The sequence below is a fragment of the Stigmatopora argus genome, chromosome 5, assembly GCF_051989625.1.
Source record: "Stigmatopora argus isolate UIUO_Sarg chromosome 5, RoL_Sarg_1.0, whole genome shotgun sequence".
Lineage (NCBI taxonomy): Eukaryota > Metazoa > Chordata > Actinopteri > Syngnathiformes > Syngnathidae > Stigmatopora > Stigmatopora argus.
The window spans coordinates 20,704,316-20,721,936 of record NC_135391.1 but is presented as its reverse complement, the minus strand read 5'-3'; the positions used below and the strand labels follow the sequence as shown (position 1 = coordinate 20,721,936).

Sequence of the window (17,621 nt, the reverse complement as noted above, 5' to 3'; positions counted from 1 at the left end):
GGTGTGGTAGAGGAGGGAAATATGGAAAAAAGCTGGCCACCCCTGATGTAGAGATTGGAAAGAACCAATGCAACAATAGTGAATTTCTCTGCAACAGGGATTGGATTTTGTTAAAAGGTCAAATATTAAAATTCCGAATGCTGACTGACACTAGCCTGTTAGTGGGCTAACAGAAATAGCTGGACATAATGAACAGATAATTGACTACCTGAAGAAATATGGTAAAAATGAATTGTGGTGTCGATGATCCATCGTCCGAACTCTAAAGAAACCTGATCAAGTATTCAAGTGGTTCTGGTGTACTAAGAGAAATGATGCAACAGATCAGTGAAGACGTTAAAGCCATGCGACCCTTTGCTGAAAATCCTGCTTCCATAGCTGGTACATCCACTGTTTTACTACCCTCAGTCACTGGTGATGGGCAACAACCGCTGGTATCATTTTTAGATGGCTCACCAAGCAATCACAACTTGGTGACTGCTGAATACACCTCACTCTCCAATGAAAGAAAGGCATCATTACTTTCAGTAAGAGATGGGAACCTGCTTGAAATCCAAAAGGTAGTGGTTGAGGATACAGTAATCCTTCAAATATCGCGGATATTGTAGACCAGATTTGACCGCAAAAAAAAAAAAACGCGAACTAGGATCAGCCCTATTAATATTACAGTATTACGTTTATACAAAAATACAAAAAATACAAGTACAATTATCAAGAAGTCGGCTGGCCACCGATTCAGGGTGTCCCCCGCCTCTGGCCCGGAGTCAGCTGGGATAGGCTCCAGCACCCCCCGTGATCCTAATGATGATAAAGCGGTTCAGAAAATGAGATGAGATTATCAAGAAGTGTATTTATTAAAAATTACAGCAAGAAGCATATGAAAAGAATAATGCATTAAAATCTAATGATAATATATATATAGTATATAAATATATATATATATATATATATAAATATATATATATATATATATATATATATATATATATATATAAATTGTAAATACTTTAAGTAATACTCACAGTGAAAACAGGTTATTGGGAGTTTTAGTCCAAGTCGTTTTCGTCTGATTCGAGAAGCAAAAATACACAATTAAAGTACACAAGTACAATTATCAAGAAGTTTATTTATTAAATAATCCAGCTATAAGCATATGAAAAGACTGTAATGTATTGATATCTATATATAAACATTTTTTAAATATTTTGTATTCACAGTGAAAATGGTTCCTCTCTGCTTTATTTAGATAAAAAAAAACTGGTTAGTGGGAGCTTTACTCCAAGTCTTCGTCAGATTCGAGAGGCATTGGATCATCGATGGAATCTTCAGGAGGTGCCGTAGGAAAGCTTTTGCGAGAGGTTTTCGGCGGTTTTTCTCAACTTTCATGGTGTTCTGCCGCGGCGTTCAGCCATCCTCGCTACCCTAAGTGCTCTATTTTCAGACAAGACCGATGGTGTCCGACGTAACGTCGCTGGGAGCTTTGAAACATTTCTGGAGAAAATCCACTTTGCTCCACCACGGCCTCCAGCCATCCTCGCTACCCAAAGTGCTCTATTTTCAGACAAGGGCGAGTTGCCCGGGGCTCAAATTTCTGAAAAAAATCCACCATTTCAGAGGCTCACGGCCGCTCAGAAAGCACTATTTTTGGATACAAATGAAGGCTACCACCCACTTCCTGCCATTTTTTTTCTCGGTGCGGAGTTGAGTCACAGTCCTATGTCTTCTGCCATTTTCTTAGTGGCAAGCGGAAGACAGCAAAGTGGCTTCCACTATCGACTTAAAGCATAGATTTTGACATTTTTATGAACTTTTTTTATACTTCGGAAAAAAATCCACGATGTAGTGAAGCCGCGAAGTGAACAGGGATAACAGTATATTGTACGGAGACCAGATGATGTTCCGCAGGTGCTATCACCTTTTTCCTCTGAAAGTTCCCCAGACCAAATAATTCGATGGACTACGATACTTGGCAGTCACTCATTGAATTGCTCCAAACTGATCCCACGATGTCATATTTACAAATTTCTAGAAAGATCATTGAAAACTTGCTCCCTACTGCATCGGATGTAGAAGTTATGTCGTGAGTAATTTCTTGCTCCCATTCTACAGATATGAGACTCAGCTTTTGCGGAGGAACTATATTCGCCTTTTGTAAACTACTTTTCAAGACCCTGGTGAAAGACCTTGTGCTTTTTTTAGCGGCTGCAGCTAGTAATGCACTTGGCCATGAGAAGGGGCCGAGTGGCACAAGAAATTCTGCAGTGGTTGTTGTGATAGCAACTTCAATCAATCAAAAGCCTTTATTGTCATCATACACAGCTGTGTATAACGAAATTGGTGGTGCTACTCCACAAAGTGCGTTTTCCCAGTAAAAACATAAATAAGTAATGTAAAAATATAAAAAGTCACATCCTGGCAGTGGCGGGCCGTCAGGGCCTTCAAGGCCTTCTCTGCTGGCCTAAGAAATATCTGAATCATATATTATATTTTGTCCATCAATACTTATTAAATAATTCCAAATTGTCTGTTTGGTTCCTTTCATTGCTTTTCCCCCTGGTTGCACTGCTTCCAGATGTGTGTTTTCATGTTGAAGCATTTAACCAATCACATTTCAACCATTATTTGTTGCCAGGGTCAGAAATCTGTCTCAGGGCCTTCACAATCAGTTCTGCAGGCTCTGCTGTATTAAACAAGCGTCAATAAGACTGTTGCTTTAACCAATCAGATTTCGAGTTGGCAACACCACAATGCCTTGTCGCAGGCGTAGGGATACGTCATCGCTTTCACCAATTATGATTGGCTAGTGATCGAGTGGATTAGCCAGAGCTACCAAACTGTATCTGGAGCGAGCTGCACAAGCAAATATATTGTTGTGTTGATTGTTCACAGTTAAAAAGGATTTTTGGTGAGTAAAATATGGCTATATTCCTATATAATATTTCAATTGTATGAAATTCCCCGTGATATCTGAAAAGCTCCAGTAATTGTATTTAATCACTAAATACTGCTACAGTGGATTTTACCCCATTTTAGTGCAATTTTTGCCGTTTCGCCATTGACGTCCATCGCTGTCTTTTCCCGGGGAAATCACCCCCTGGCCCGGTTGTATTGTCTGAAAATCTCCAGTATTTGTATTTAATTAATAAATGCTGCTAAGGAAGTGGATTTCACCCAATTTTAGTGCATTTTTTGCCGTTTCACGTATGGGCGTATATGGACGTATCGCTGTCTTTTTACCGGGTAAATGATACTCCGGGCCCAGTTCTGATGTCTAAAAAGCTCCAGTATCTGTATTTAATCAATAAATGCTGTTTTCAACTGGATTTTACCCAATTTTCGGGCAATGTTTGCCGGTACGCCATTGACGCTCATCGCTGTCTTTTCCCGGGAAAATCACCCCCCTGGCCCGGTTGTAATGTCTGAAAGGCTCCAGTATTTGTATTTAATCATTAAATGCTGCTAGGAAGTGGATTTTACCCCATTTGTGTGCATTGATGTATTAATTATTTTTTATGTGTCGCAGCTGTAGCTGCAGTAGAGGTTTTATAGCCATAAAACAGTTTTTGAGGGTTGGATTGATTCGTTGAAGGCGCTACAAGAAAATGCATGGACCGCCACTGCATCCTGGCAAGGTGAATTCTAAAATATTGGACAAACTTGCTCAGCACATTGCAATTGCAACTTACTCACGATTCATTATAGGCGCCGTTCAAAGCGGCTGCTTGTTGCAGTAGCTCCCTAAACCCTCCCTCGTATTCTGTGTTTTTACAGCTTTTTTACAGCTTTTTTATCCTTTATTTTTACATTTTATTGTCTCTTAAGATTTTACTTGTTACTTTACTTTATATATTATATTCCATACTTTAATGTTTTAAAATTTACTTTCAAGACTCTACTCTAAGACTCAAGTTGTGCGAGAGGCAGTCTTTGATCTATTAGTTTAGTTTATCCTTGCAAATTCTGGACATTACAATTTTGACCAGCTCAGCCATGCCTCCGCTGACTTAGACAAAGGATCAGCTGTTAGCGCTATGCAACACCTGGATTCCCCTGGACCTCCCCGCGGACTTAAAGAGGAAGAGAAGAGGATGCAGAGCTGGACGAAAATGTCAGGAGAGAAAGCGACACATTAGACCCAGCATTCCATCTATTATTATGGGCAACGTAAGATATCTCTCCAATAAGATGGAAGAGCTAAAGGCGCTTACCAAACAACAACGACAATATCGGAGAATCTGCATTATGTGCTTCACGGACACCTGGCTGAATGAACTAACACCAGACTCTCTCGTCTCCTTCGATGGCTTTCAGCTGGGAAGGGCAGACAGAGATGCTGAGGAGAGCGGTAGGAAGAAAGGTAGGGGACTAGCTGTTTTTATTAATATAGATGGTGCAGCCCCGGGCATATTGCGTCACACCCCCAGTCTCTCCTTCTTATCTCTGGTGATTTTAACTGATGGATTCATTATTAATATAATTTAATCAATATGGAGACATCTTTAAACATACACTGGTTACAACTTGCAAGTGCAAATCCCTCCCGATTCGTCTTCATACAGGAGGATTCTGAAAAACGGTATCCTCCTCTGTCCATTTTGTCGCGCCATACTCAAAACATTTAATTTAATCTGATTTAAAACAATTGCATAAGCTAACCGAATAACACCATTAAGGTAAAAAAACCAACTGCCACGACAATCTCATATTTAGATCGAAACCAAAAACACCTGCGTAAGAATTTGCACAAGTAAGCATACAATGTGACCCGACCGGATTGGAAACCAAAACAACTGTGTAAGAATTTGCAGAAGTAAGCATAATAATTTCTTTATAAGGTAAACAAAGCAGCCGTATTTTTAAACAATAATGTGATTATTGCCCTCTGCCAGATTCCAAGTCAAAGCAATTTATGAGTTCCTTGTAGATCAACATCCTCGGCCTGGAACAAGGTGTTCTGTTGAGCCATTAGCCCTGAAAACAATTAACTGGCCTCGAATGCAGCTGTGGGGGAAAGTGTCCTCGTGCTTACTTTGTCCCAACATAAAGCACAAATTAATTTATAGCTTCATTACCTATTAAAATGCTTAATGAACATATACTAACATCCCAGAATAAACCCAACATTAACCATGCTCCCTTGACTTCTACTCTCCCCACCTTCACTCAGTATGTGAAGTGCCACACCAGGGAACAAAAAACTCTGGACCTGCTGTATGCCAACACAAAGAAGGCATACAGCTCAGTCCTCCTGCCCCCACTGGGCCGCTCAGACCACAACCTGGTCCATCTGATCCCCACCTACATCCCAATGGTGAGGAAAATAAAACCTACCACAGAGGTGGACCGATGAGACCAGCATGGTACTGAGGGACTGTTTTGATCTAAGGGCCCTCCTGAACAAGAAGAAGAGGGCTTTTAGGTCTGGGGAGAAAGAGAGTCTGAAAATGGTCCAGAAGGAGCTGAAGAGAGAGATAAGGAAGGGAAAGACCATCTACAGGAGGAAGCTAGAGAACCAACTCCAGAGAGGCAAAACCAAAGAGGCCTGGAGGAGCTTGAGGACCATTTCAGGCCATGGAGGCAACAGTGAGAGAGACCCGGAGTCCGGAGACAGGGAGTGGGCCAATGAACTGAATCAGTTCTTTAACAGATTCAGTCCTGCCCCCACTCCCCTGACCCCCCAGACTAGAAGCAACTCTCCCCCCCTCATTCTCCTCCTCCTCCACCTCTTCCACCGGTCTCTGCATTACTGTCGATCAGGTGATAAAACAGCTAAAGAAGATCGAGGCAAGGAAGTCTACCGGTCCAGACGGCCTCAGCTCCAGACTACTAAGGGAGTGTGCGGATCAGCTTGGCAAAGTGATTCTCCATATTTACAACCTCAGCCTCAGTCTGCAGAAGGTCCCCACCTTGTGGAAAACTTCCTGTGTGGTCCCAGTTCCAAAGACTGCGAACCCCAGCGAGCCAAACCACTTCAGGCTGGTAGCACTAACCTCTCACCTGATCAAGACATCGGAGAGAATCATCCTCAATCACCTCAGCCCCTGGATGAATGGAGAGCTGGACCCTCTGCAGTTCGCCTATCGTCCAGGCATTGGTGTAGAAGATGCTACCACCTACCTGATGCACAGATTTCTTTCACACCTGGAGAACACGGGAAGCACGCTGAGAATGATGTTATTTGACCTCTCCAGTACGTTCAACACCATTCAGCCGGTCCTACTGAGAGGGAAACTGGAAGAGGCTGGAGTAAGGAACCACCTAGCCGCATGGATCATCGACTTCCTCACTGACAGACCACAATATTTGAGACTCCAGGACTGTGCATCTGATGTGGTAGCTTGCAGCACGGGCACCCCACAAGGCAGAGTGCTCTCCCCACTCCTCTTCTCCCTCTACACATCAGACTTCAAACATAATACAGACACCTGCCACCTCCAGAAGTTCTCTGACGACACCGCTATTGTTGGACGAGTGACGGACGGGAACGACCTGGAGTACAGGTGAGTCATCACATCCTTTTGACTGGTGTAGGCAAAACCACCTCTATATCAACACCAGTAAGACAAAGGAAATGGTCATCGATTTTCGGAGGAATCCTCAACAGACCACTCAGGTGAACATCCAGGGTACAGACATTAAAATCGTGGAGAATTTTAAGTACCTGGGTGTTCACCTCAACAACAAACTAGACTGGGCCACAAAGATAGATCCCCTGTATAAAAGGAGCCAGAGCCGCCTCTACCTACTGAGGAGTCTACGGTCCTTTGGAGTGTGCAGGACACTGCTGAGGACTTTTTACGACACTGTGGTGGCATCTACAGTGTTTTATGCAGTGCTCTGTTGGGGATGCGGGAGCACGGAGAGGGACAGGAACAGGCTGAATAAGCTGGTCAGGAGGGCCAGCTCTGTTCTGGGCTGTCCTTTGGACTCTGTGGAAGAAGTGGGAGAGCGGAGGATGCTGACCAGGATGATGTCCATCATGAACAGCACCTCCCACCCCCTGCATGAGTCTGTGGAGTCCCTCCGAAGCTCTTTTAGCAATAGACTGCGGCACCCTCATTGCAGGAAGGAGCGCTTCCGCAGATCCTTCCTCCCATCAGCTGTCAGGCTCTTTAACAAAAAAATGGCTGTGTTAAGACCTACCGTATGCATGCATGTACATCTCTGTGTATATATGTATATATGTGATTTTTTTTTTTAACCAATTTCGTCATACGCAGTTTCTGGGTGTGATGACAAGTAGGCTTTTGTTGTTGATAATGACGACAGGGGCCTATGTCCGATTATTATTGTTATTATTATTATGTGCTTATATATGTATGTGTATGTATGTATATATGTGTATGTACACGTATGGGTTTATGTATATGTATATATATAGATATATAATAATTATATATATATATATATATCAGTAACACACCTATTTATTTATATATTTATGCATGTATTTAATTATTTACTTACTTATTACCTATCTATTTATGTCTAAAATGCTTATTTGCCTATTTGCCTATTTCTGCATCCTCACCCTCTTGCTACTGTGACAACAAAATTTCCCAACTACGGGATAAATAAAGTTATCCAATCCGATCCAATCTGAAGAAGACAGATAGCAAGTTATAACCAGTCTATTGAAAAAACATATGGGGACTATTAAACAACAAGTTCAGTTCCAGCTTCAAAGCAGGGGTAGGGAACCTATGATTCGGGAGCCACATGTTGCTCTTTTGATGAGTGCATGTGGCATATCGCACTGTGAGGTAAAATATGGAAACCGCTTGTGTGAGAGCTGAGTCCTGAATGCACCAATAGGAGTGTCACGTCGGTACTGTGGCGCCGACACTACCTCTAGCGCCTTTTTAATGATGTTTTTGATTAGACTGTTCTGCATACACACTCCCATTGACACTCATTGATTAGCAGCAGCGTAAAATTGACAAAAGAATTCAGAGACATTTTATACTTTAAAAGTTGTGAAATGAATAAAAAAGCACACATTTTCTTGCATTTTTACTTTTGAAGTCTGAGTGTCTTTTCTAGGAATAACATTTAAAAATATTAATTGTTTATGGCTCTGTCTGTCAAAAATAATACATATCCTATTGTGTCAGGAGAGAGACATGAGCACAGTGTTGATGTCATTGAGAATCTTCAGACCCAAGTAGCCAGTCTACAATGCCAACTAACCTCATTAATGTCGCAAGAAGGCAAAAAGTAGTGATGACACAGGAACGGCTGAAAATTTTCAATGAAGGAAAGGAGAGCCAGTTCATGCTAAGACCAATTTGAAGGGGCCGATTAAAAAGAATCAAATTAAAAAAACAAAAACGCTGGTACTGCTTTGCCTGTGGTAAAGATAGCCACAATGCCTCATGTTGTGCAAACACAAAAAATCCTACTTTAGTGGCTGAAAAGAAGAAACAAATTAAAGAAAAGAAAAGCAAGTGGGAAATGCAGAGGGGTTCAAATCTCCCTTCAAACCAGTAATGGTCTCTTTTGAAGTACTGACCACAAACATTGCTCCCCAGCTGCACGAAACATTGGACTGACTTGGACTCAATATCCCCCACCTCTCCTCAGACATGTGAGAAGCTCTGTCGGATGTTGGAGTTGAAACTCCTTCTGATTGGGGACACTGCCAAGGGTTGCCAGCAGACGCTCAAAAAACCTTCGGTTTTTTGAAAAACTTAAAAATTCTAGCAGTAAAACTTACAAATTCTGTACAAAAATTACAAATACAAACTTACAAATTATGTACAAAGGGAATTCACAGATGGGAGTTTTTATTTCAAATTGTATGCAATGGCTTGCAGGTACTCTATATTGTTCTCGAATCGAGCCGGGTTTCCATAGTCCTGCGAGAGCTTTTTTAACCCGGCACCCATTTAATCCAAATCCCCACTTTTATTTGGTTAATAAAATAATAATGTGTGTTAAATGGACGCCTATGACAGTCGATGGCAGCAGCTGATGTGTTAAATGAGTGCTCTTATTTCTCCCAGAGAGAATGAAGGTTGCTAGAATTTTTAAGTTTTACTGCTTCAATAAAAACACCATCTGTGAATTTGCTTTGTCTTCTTTTTAATAAATTAATTGTACATATTGCCTTTTATTTTAATGTCAAAGTTCCGGGCTAAAAGTATACTAATACTTTTACTTGTTTGATAAAAATGACCATCTAATCTAAAGTATTTCAACATTGCAAGTTCTCCCTGAGAGAATGAAGGTTCATTGGACTGCTTCAATAAAAACACCATCTGTGAATTTGCTTTGTTTCTTTTTAATAAATTGACAGTAGATGGCAGCAGCCGATCATTTGGGGGACTAAACCGCGGCCAAAAGACCGGCGACAAAAAAGACCGGCGACAAAAAAGACCGGCGACCAAACTTCCGGGCGACCTAAAGACCGCGACCAAAAGACCGGTGACCAAAAGACCGGCAACCAATCGACCGCACAAGAAGAAACTGATAGCACTTTACTTCCGCGACCTGCAGATGTGCTTTGCCCTCCAGGGCCACCGGTTGGCAGCAGCTAGAAGTGGGTATTGCAATGGGGTGCACCATACCTCCAATCCTCTTTGTGGCAGCCTTTGAGGTAATCCTCATTTAAGCAAGACAAATGGTCTGAGTAATCAAATTACCATCTGGACAGAGGTACCCCCATTGAGGATTTACATGGACGACGTCACCAGGTTCCTTCAGACAGCAGCATGCACATCTCGACTGCTGAAGAGGATGGGTGAGTTGATGTCATGGGCCAGGATGAAGATCAACCCCTCCAAATCCCATAGCCTGTCACTCAGAAGAGGAGTCAGAAACGACAACACCACTTTTGTCGTCGGGGAGAAAAAATCTCCCTCCTCTCTGAGCAACCCATTAAAAGTCTGGGGAGGCAGTACACTGCAGAGCTGTGTGATAAACAGATGTTATGGACCACCATGAAACAACTCACTAATGGCCTGCCAATGATTTACCAGAGCCAACTCCCTGGAAAGTACAAAGTCTGGTGCTATCAGTTCACACTCTACATTACGGTAATGTGGCCCTTGAAAATGAGCAAGATCTCATCATCCACCATGAGCAAGATTGATGGAAAAGACAATTCATTCATCAGAAAGTGGCTCGGTCTCTCATGGTGCCTTTCTGAAACGGGCCTCTATGAGAGGAATGCCCTGCAACTGTCACTGCAGTCTATCTGTCTGGGCTACAGGCAATAGAAGTCTAGGCTGGTTCTTGAGCTAAGAGAATCCACTGACCAATCAGTAAGGAACACCAACATCAAGGTTCCGGAGGTGGAAAACCCAGGCTGAGGTTGACCAAGCTGTCAATACACTGCATCATCAGGAGATCATGAGCAGAGTTCAGGCAGGAAGAGCAGGGGTAGGATGGGGAGAGGCACCACGATTCTGGTCCAAGGCTAACTGTAAGAAAAGGAAGGAGATGGTAGTGTATATATCATGATACTCAAGATGGCGGCGCGCACTGACTCTCCAGTTCGGTGTCGTTCGTTATCTTATAGTCGCCAGGATTTAACTTGCACTTATTTAGGTCTTTTGCCGAGTAAACGCAGCTTATGGAGAAGCACCACCAATTTCGTCACACGCAGTTTCTGGGTGTGATGACAAGTAGGCTTTTTTGTGTTGTTGATAATGACGACAGGGCCTATGTCCGATTATTATTATTATTATTATTAGTGGCGGAGGTGACAAGGATGGGGTAAGAGTGCTACAAAATGACACCCAAATACTAATTCTTAATATTTAAGATCTAATTCTTGAATCAAACCCATTTTGTTAACCTACCCAAGGACAGCTAAATCACTGGCAGAGTTCCTCCCGCAACTGACCCATCTCACCCCTACCAAGGAGACGATGTTTACTTAAGATAAGAGCCATCTTCCGTAGCGCACTGTTACCACAACTAAAACCTATAATAAGCAAATTAGAGAAATATAACTTTTCACTAGGCATGTCCCAATGATAAATTTTAGTGTTTGATAAAATGACTCACAAATTGTTGCCAATATGCCATGATATTGTCAAATTTCTCAGCCCATTCTCTCTAGCCAACAAATCCCTAATGTTAAAGTATTTTTTTAACAAACCACCCATTCAAAAACAATATGAATGATATTTTATCTTCCAAAAGCTAGTTTTATCATTAAATATGAAATAGATGAAAAACCCAATGTAAGATTTGCTCACTCTTTCTACAAGCCCTTAGAAATCAATTGGTCAAAAATGGCTATCTTGCTCTGTTCCCAATTTTGAAGCCAAATAACCAGTCTTTCACCAAACAGATTTTCTATCACAAGGAAAGACATTTTCTGTGTAGAATCCAAAAAATGCGAAAGTAACCACGTAACCCTGCATATCATGCAGCTCGCGTTTTGCTCTTATTCTGAAATGTTCAACGGAAACCCGCTCTTACCCGCTAACTGTAAGTTTTAGACTCGCTGGAAAAAGCAGGATTTCTCCTCACACACACAGCTTATCTGTCATAAAGTTATTGTTTTGCTCTGTTTACAAATGCCTCCCCAGCGAGGTATCATGTTTGAAATGTCGTTTGTTAGCCTTGAGTATTGCATTTTAGAGAAGACTACCATTAGTCCATAATAACCTAAATTCCAGTGGCGGGCCGTCAGGGCCTTCTCTGCTGGCCTAAGAAATATCTGAATCATATTATATTTTGTCCATCAATACTTATTATTCCAAATGGTCTGTTAGCTTCCTTTCATTAATTTTCCCCCTGGTTACACTGCTTCCAGATGTGTGTTTTCATATTGAAGCATTTAACCAATCACATTTCAGCCATTATTTGTTGCCAGGATCAGAAATCTGCCTCAATGCCTTCACAATCAGTTCTGTGGGCTCTGCTGCATTAAACAAGACTGTTGCTTTTAACCAATCAGATTTCGAGTTGGCAACCCCACAATACTTTTTCGCAGCCATTGGCATTTTGCTGGCTGGGATACGTCATTGCTTTCACCAACTATGATTGGCTAGTAGGCGGGCCAAAGCCATAGTGAGGCAGCCAGAGATCGCAAACTCCACCCACAATGGCCGACAGAGGCAAAAACAAATGGATTTAGTTGCAGATTTGCTCACAAAGCTATTTTCCAGACAGACTTTTCCAGAAAAAAATGGACATCATTAAGAAAGGGCGGTCAACTCCGAAGCTAGCAAGCCTGTTACAGCCGGGAAAATGGTGTGTGCGCCACTTTCAGTGCGCTAACTTAGCTGCACTAGCAGATATATTGTTGTGTTGATTTAAAGCCATTTTCAAGACGGACTATGCCGGAAATATGACAGGACAGGCTCGACTTTCATCATTAGCTTCGATGGCGATAGAAAAGAAGGAAGAAAGAAAGGAGGATGGATATTGTGTACAGTTAAAAATGATTTTTGGTGAGTATAATATGGCTATATTCCTAAATAATATTTCAATTGTGGGCCCGGTTCTGATATCTGAAAAGCTCCAGTGTTTGTATTTAATCACAAAATGCTGCTAGGAAGTGGATTTTACCCCATTTTACCCAAGTTTATTTTTTGGCATTTCGCCATTGACGTCCATCGCTGTCTTTTCCCGAGAAAAATAACCCACCTGGCCTGGTTGTAATGTCTCAAAAGCTCCAGTATTTGTATTCAATCAATAAATGCTGCTAGGAAGTGGATTTTACTTCATTTTAGTGCATTTTTTGCCGTTTCACGTATGGGCGTATATGGACGTATCGACGTTCATCGCTGTCTTTTTACCGGGTAAATGATACTCCGGGCCCAGTTCTGATGTCTAAAAAGCTCCAGTATCTGTATTTAATCAATAAATGCTGTTTTCAACTGGATTTTACCCCATTTTCGGGCAATGTTTGCCCGTACGCCATTGACGTTCATCGCTGTCTTTTCCCGGGAAAATCACCCCCCTGGCCTGGTTTTAATGTCTGAAAAGCTCCAGTATTTGTATTTAATCATGAAATGCTGCTAGGAAGTGGATTTTACCCCATTTTTGTGCATTGATTTATTGATTGTTTTCCATGTGTCGCAACTGTAGCTGCAGTAGAGGTTTTATAGCCATCAAATAGTTTTGGGGGTTGGATTGATACGTTGAAGGCGCTACCAGAAAATGCACGGACCGCCACTGCTAAATTCCCATAAATTTTCCTTAAAACTTCCTTAAAATTCAACGATTTTAAGGAAATTTTAAGGGTAGGGCTTTCACGCAGAGGCGGCTTCTATGCGAGAAAATACGGTAGGCTCGAAGGACCATTTAAATGTCAGGGTCACCAATTTAACATTTGTAAGCACACAGGAATGAGACAGGAAACACTTTTCTGGTCAGGGTGAAAAGAGTTTCTTAACCTTTTTCTTTTGCTTTTCCCATCCACTTTGAGCTGCATTCTGCATTTATTGCATCAGACAAATGTGTATGTGTACAATATTTGATGTGTGTGTGCTTTTGCTAATTTCCACATTTGTTGCTTCAGAAATCGGGTGTGTGCTGTTTCTCAGGAAACATCTGGTTTCCTCAAGATAGTCACAGTCCTCAACATCAGCAAATGAATCACAATTTTCTTCCTCAAACACTTTGTCAGAGTTCACGTCCTCAGATTCCACGGAAATAGGTCGCACAGCAGGCGGAAATATATTGTATGTGAGCTTAGGGCTGATAAGAATTTAAAACAAAATTAGAATTAAGTTTAGTGTAAGGTTATATTAAACTTATTTTTAAGTGTCTGTATCGTAATCCAAGTTTATTTAAATTTGTTTATGTTATGATACGAGCACGTTGCCGTGCAAAGTCTCTGTCTCTCTCCCCTCCGTGATATCCGTCTAATTTTAGTACTATTAAACATCATAACCACTAGTTATTTGTTACTTCGTTAATAGATGGCAAATTAGAACAAATAAAAATGTTTTTCCATTCCAATATCCAGTTTTTTGGTGCTTTTTCAGACGATTGGAACGAATTAATTTGTTTTTTGTTGTTTTTAATTTCTATGGGAAACATTGTTGTGAGATACGAGTAAATCGACATACGATCTCAGTCCCGGAACGCATTAAGCTCGTATCTCAAGGTACCACTGTATCTAGGAGCAGGTAGTCCGATGAACAGTGTCCTCAGTATTGCGTCGTCCATGCCTCCAAGCATGCGGCACCGTCGTCGGCCACGGCCTCCAAGCATGCGGCGCCGTCGTCGTCCACGGCCTCCAAGCATGCGGCGCCGTCGTCGTCCACGGCCTCCAAGCATGCAGCGCCGTCGTCGTCCACGGCCTCCAAGCATGCGGCGCCGTCGTCGTCCACGGCCTCAAAGCAGGCGGCGCCGTACACGGCCTCCAAGCATGCGGCGCCGTCCACGGCCTCCAAACATGCGGCGCCGTCCACGGCCTCCAAGCATGCGGCGCCGTCCACGGCCTCCAAGCATGCGGCGCCGTCCACGGCCTCCAAGCATGCGGTGCCGTCCACGGCCTCCAAGCATGCGGCGCCGTCCACGGCCTCCAAGCATGCGGCGCCGTCCACGGCCTCCAAGCATGCGGCGCCGTCCACGGCCTCCAAGCATGCGGCGCCGTCGTTGTACACTGTCTCCAAGCATGCGGCGCCGTCGTCGTCCACGGCCTCCAAGCATGCCCCGCCGTCGTCGCCCACGGCCTCCAAGCATGCCCCGCCGTCGTCGTCCACGGCCTCCAAGCGTGCCCCACCGTCGTCGTCCACGGCCTCCAAGCATGCGGCCCCGTCGTCGCCCACGGCCTCCAAGCATGCGGCGCCGTCGTCGCCCACGGCCTCCAAGCATGCCCCACCGTCGTCCTCCACGGCCTCCAAGCATGCCCTGCCGTCATCCTCCATGGCCTCCAAGCATGCCCCGTCGTCGTCGTCAGGCCCCCAAGCATGCCCCGCCGTCGTCGTCCACGGGCTCCAAGCATGCCCTGCCGTCGTCGTCCACGGGCTCCAAGCATGCCCCGTCGTCGTCCACGAGCTCCAAGCATGCCCCGCCGTCGTCGTCCACGGCCTCCAAGCATGCCCCGCCGTCGTTGTCCACGGCCTCCAAGCATGCCCCGCCGTCGTCGTCCACGGCCTCCAAGCATGCCCCGCGTCGTCGTCCACGACCTCCAAGCATGCCCCGCCGTCGTCGTCCACGGCCTCCAAGCATGCGCCGCCGTCGTCCACGCCTCCAAGCATGCGCCGCCGTCGTCGTCCACGCCTCCAAGCATGCGCCGCCGTCGTCGTCCACGGCCTCCAAGCATGTGCCGCCGTCGTCATCCACGGCCTCAAAGCATGCGCCGCCGTCGCCGTCCACGGCCTCCAAGCATGCGTCTTCGTCCACGGCCTTCAAGCATGTGTCGTCCATGGCTCCCAAGTATACTCCATCGTCCAGAGCTCCCAAGTCCTTGTCCTTCTCACCGCCGTCTTGGCCCCCGCCAGAAGTATGGCCGCCCAAGGCTTCCAGGTTCTCGCCGCCGTCTTGGCCCCCACCAGAAGGATGGCCGCCCAAGTCCTTCAGGTTCCTGCCGCCGTCTTGGCCCCTGCCAGGAGAATCGCCGTCGCCGGGGCCCCTGGCAAGATGACTGCCTTCCTGGCCTCCGCCAGGAAAATTTGCCGTCGCCGGGCCCCGCACGAGAGCGGGGCGGCGGTGTTGGCGCGAGGGTGCGGGGCGCCGGTGTCTGCGCGAGGGTGCGGGGTGTTGGTGCGCTGGAGCGAGGCGCCGGTGTCGGCACGAGGGTGCGTGGTGTTGGTGCGTTGGAGCGAGGCGCCGGTGTTGGCGCGAGGGTGCGGGGTGTTGGTGCGCTGGAACGAGGCGCCGGTGTCGGCGCGAGGGTGCATGGTGTTGGTGCGTTGGAGCGAGGCGTCGGTGTTGGCGCAAGGGTGCGGGGTGTTGGTGCACTGGAGTGAGACGCCGGTGTTGGCGCGAGGGTGCGGGGTGTTGGTGCGCTGGAACGAGGCGCCGGTGTCGGCGCGAAGGTGCGGGGTGTTGGTGCGCTGGAGCGAGGCGTCGGTGTCGGCGCGAGGGTGCAGGGCGCCGGTGTCGGCGCGAGGGTGCAGGGCGCCGGTGTCGGCGCGAGGGTGCAGGGCGCCGGTGTCGGCGCGAGGGTGCAGGGCGCCGGTGTCGGCGCGAGGGTGCGGGGCGCCGGTGTCGGCGCGAGGGTGCGGGGTGTTGGTGAGCTGGAGCGAGGCGCCGGTGTCGGCACGAGGGTGCGTGGTGTTGGTGCGTTGGAGCGAGGCGCCGGTGTTGGCGCGAGGGTGCGGGGTGTTGGTGCTGCAAGCGACGGTCCTCCTCTTCCCACGCCTCCAAAATTTCCTACATTTTCATGCCGGGTCTCAAAGAGCCCAAGTTGATTTGTCCAACTTCAAGGTGGTTGCCATCATCCACCCCCATCTTAAACGATCAGCTGTCATCCTGCCCTGTATCAAAATGGCCGCCGCTACCATGCCCCATCTCAAGATGGCTGTCGTAATCACGCCATGAACCGTGATGGCAGTTATCATCCCGCCACGATCACGTTGTGACCATGCTCCGACATGGGCATTGGCACGCCGCTTCATCCTCCCTCGCCGCCGTGATGCACGCCACCGTTGTCGGGCAGAAGGCATGGTCCGGCCACGTTCGTCGGTGACATGGGAAAGGGTTCCCCGGCTGGGCATAGCGGCTGCCTGTGCTTCCCCACAATCCGCCACGTGGAGACCCCCAGAAAGGTTTCGCCGAGTCATACTCTGGGGAAGCGTCCGAAAAAGCGGCTGGGAAAACGTCCGGATTTGTGTCTGGGGAAAAGTGATCCGAATACTGATCAACATAGGGTGACGGCTGTGACAATTAAAAATATATCTTGGGGCTCGGATTACTAGGTTTGGAGATATCACTGGGTTCGTTGATTGGTGGAAGTATTCTTGGGAGCCCTGGATGGCGGCGCATAGTTGGAGGCCGTGGACGACGACGGTGGCGCATGCTTGGAGGCCGTGGACGACGACAGCGGCAAATGCTTGGAGGCCATGGACGTCCACGGCGGTGCATGCTTTGAGGCCATGGACGATGGCGAAAACCTGAACATGACTTACTCGTATGCCACACACGGGATGAAAGAAATAATACTCCCACACTGACGTCACCAAACATTCTCCTTATATACCTCCCAGGGCTAATCAAATTAACACAAAACAGCTGGATAAGAGGGGAGGTGAAAACACGGACACACATACACACACCTCCACCTGAGTGTGAAAGGAAGTAAGTATTTGTGAGCAGCAGTATTGTTATGTTTGGGTTCTTTTGGGGTAGTTTGGGTTATTTTTTGAATAGTGTTATCATTTCCCTTTGTGTAACTTGTAATTCCCCAGTGATTTTCCCTGTTTGTTGCCCACCCCTTGTTTGCCTCTCTTGTCATCCAGATGTTTCTGATTCTCTCATTAAACCCTATCTGTCTATTTAAACCCATAGTCATTATGTGCCCCTTGTCAAATCATCTGTTCACTTATGCCACGTTTAAGTTCTCGTGCTCCTCATTCCCCTTGTGTGATTCCCTCGTAAATGTTGTCTATCTTTGTTGTAAATTTGTCACATTTCCCTGGGTTTTGCCTTAAGGTTTGTTTTAAGGGAACGAGAATGTCTATTAAAAGAACACTTTAGTGCACCCC

At 45.8% G+C, this 17,621-nt stretch overlaps 1 protein-coding gene across 3 annotated transcripts in view; it reads left to right on the top strand.

The window, feature by feature from the left end:
- Positions 1-1,119: 1,119 nt before the first annotated feature.
- The window catches only part of LOC144074037 (protein FAM163B-like), a 31,273-nt gene continuing 14,771 nt past the window's right edge, over positions 1,120-17,621 (top strand). The window contains exon 1 of one of the 3 annotated variants that reach the window (XM_077600124.1): positions 1,120-4,357. The gene's annotated coding sequence lies outside the window, so the exon portion shown is untranslated. Of the gene's footprint in view, positions 4,358-12,315; positions 12,411-16,975; positions 17,215-17,621 lie in introns of those variants that run through there. The other 2 variants (XM_077600125.1, XM_077600123.1) reach the window with 2 other exon arrangements.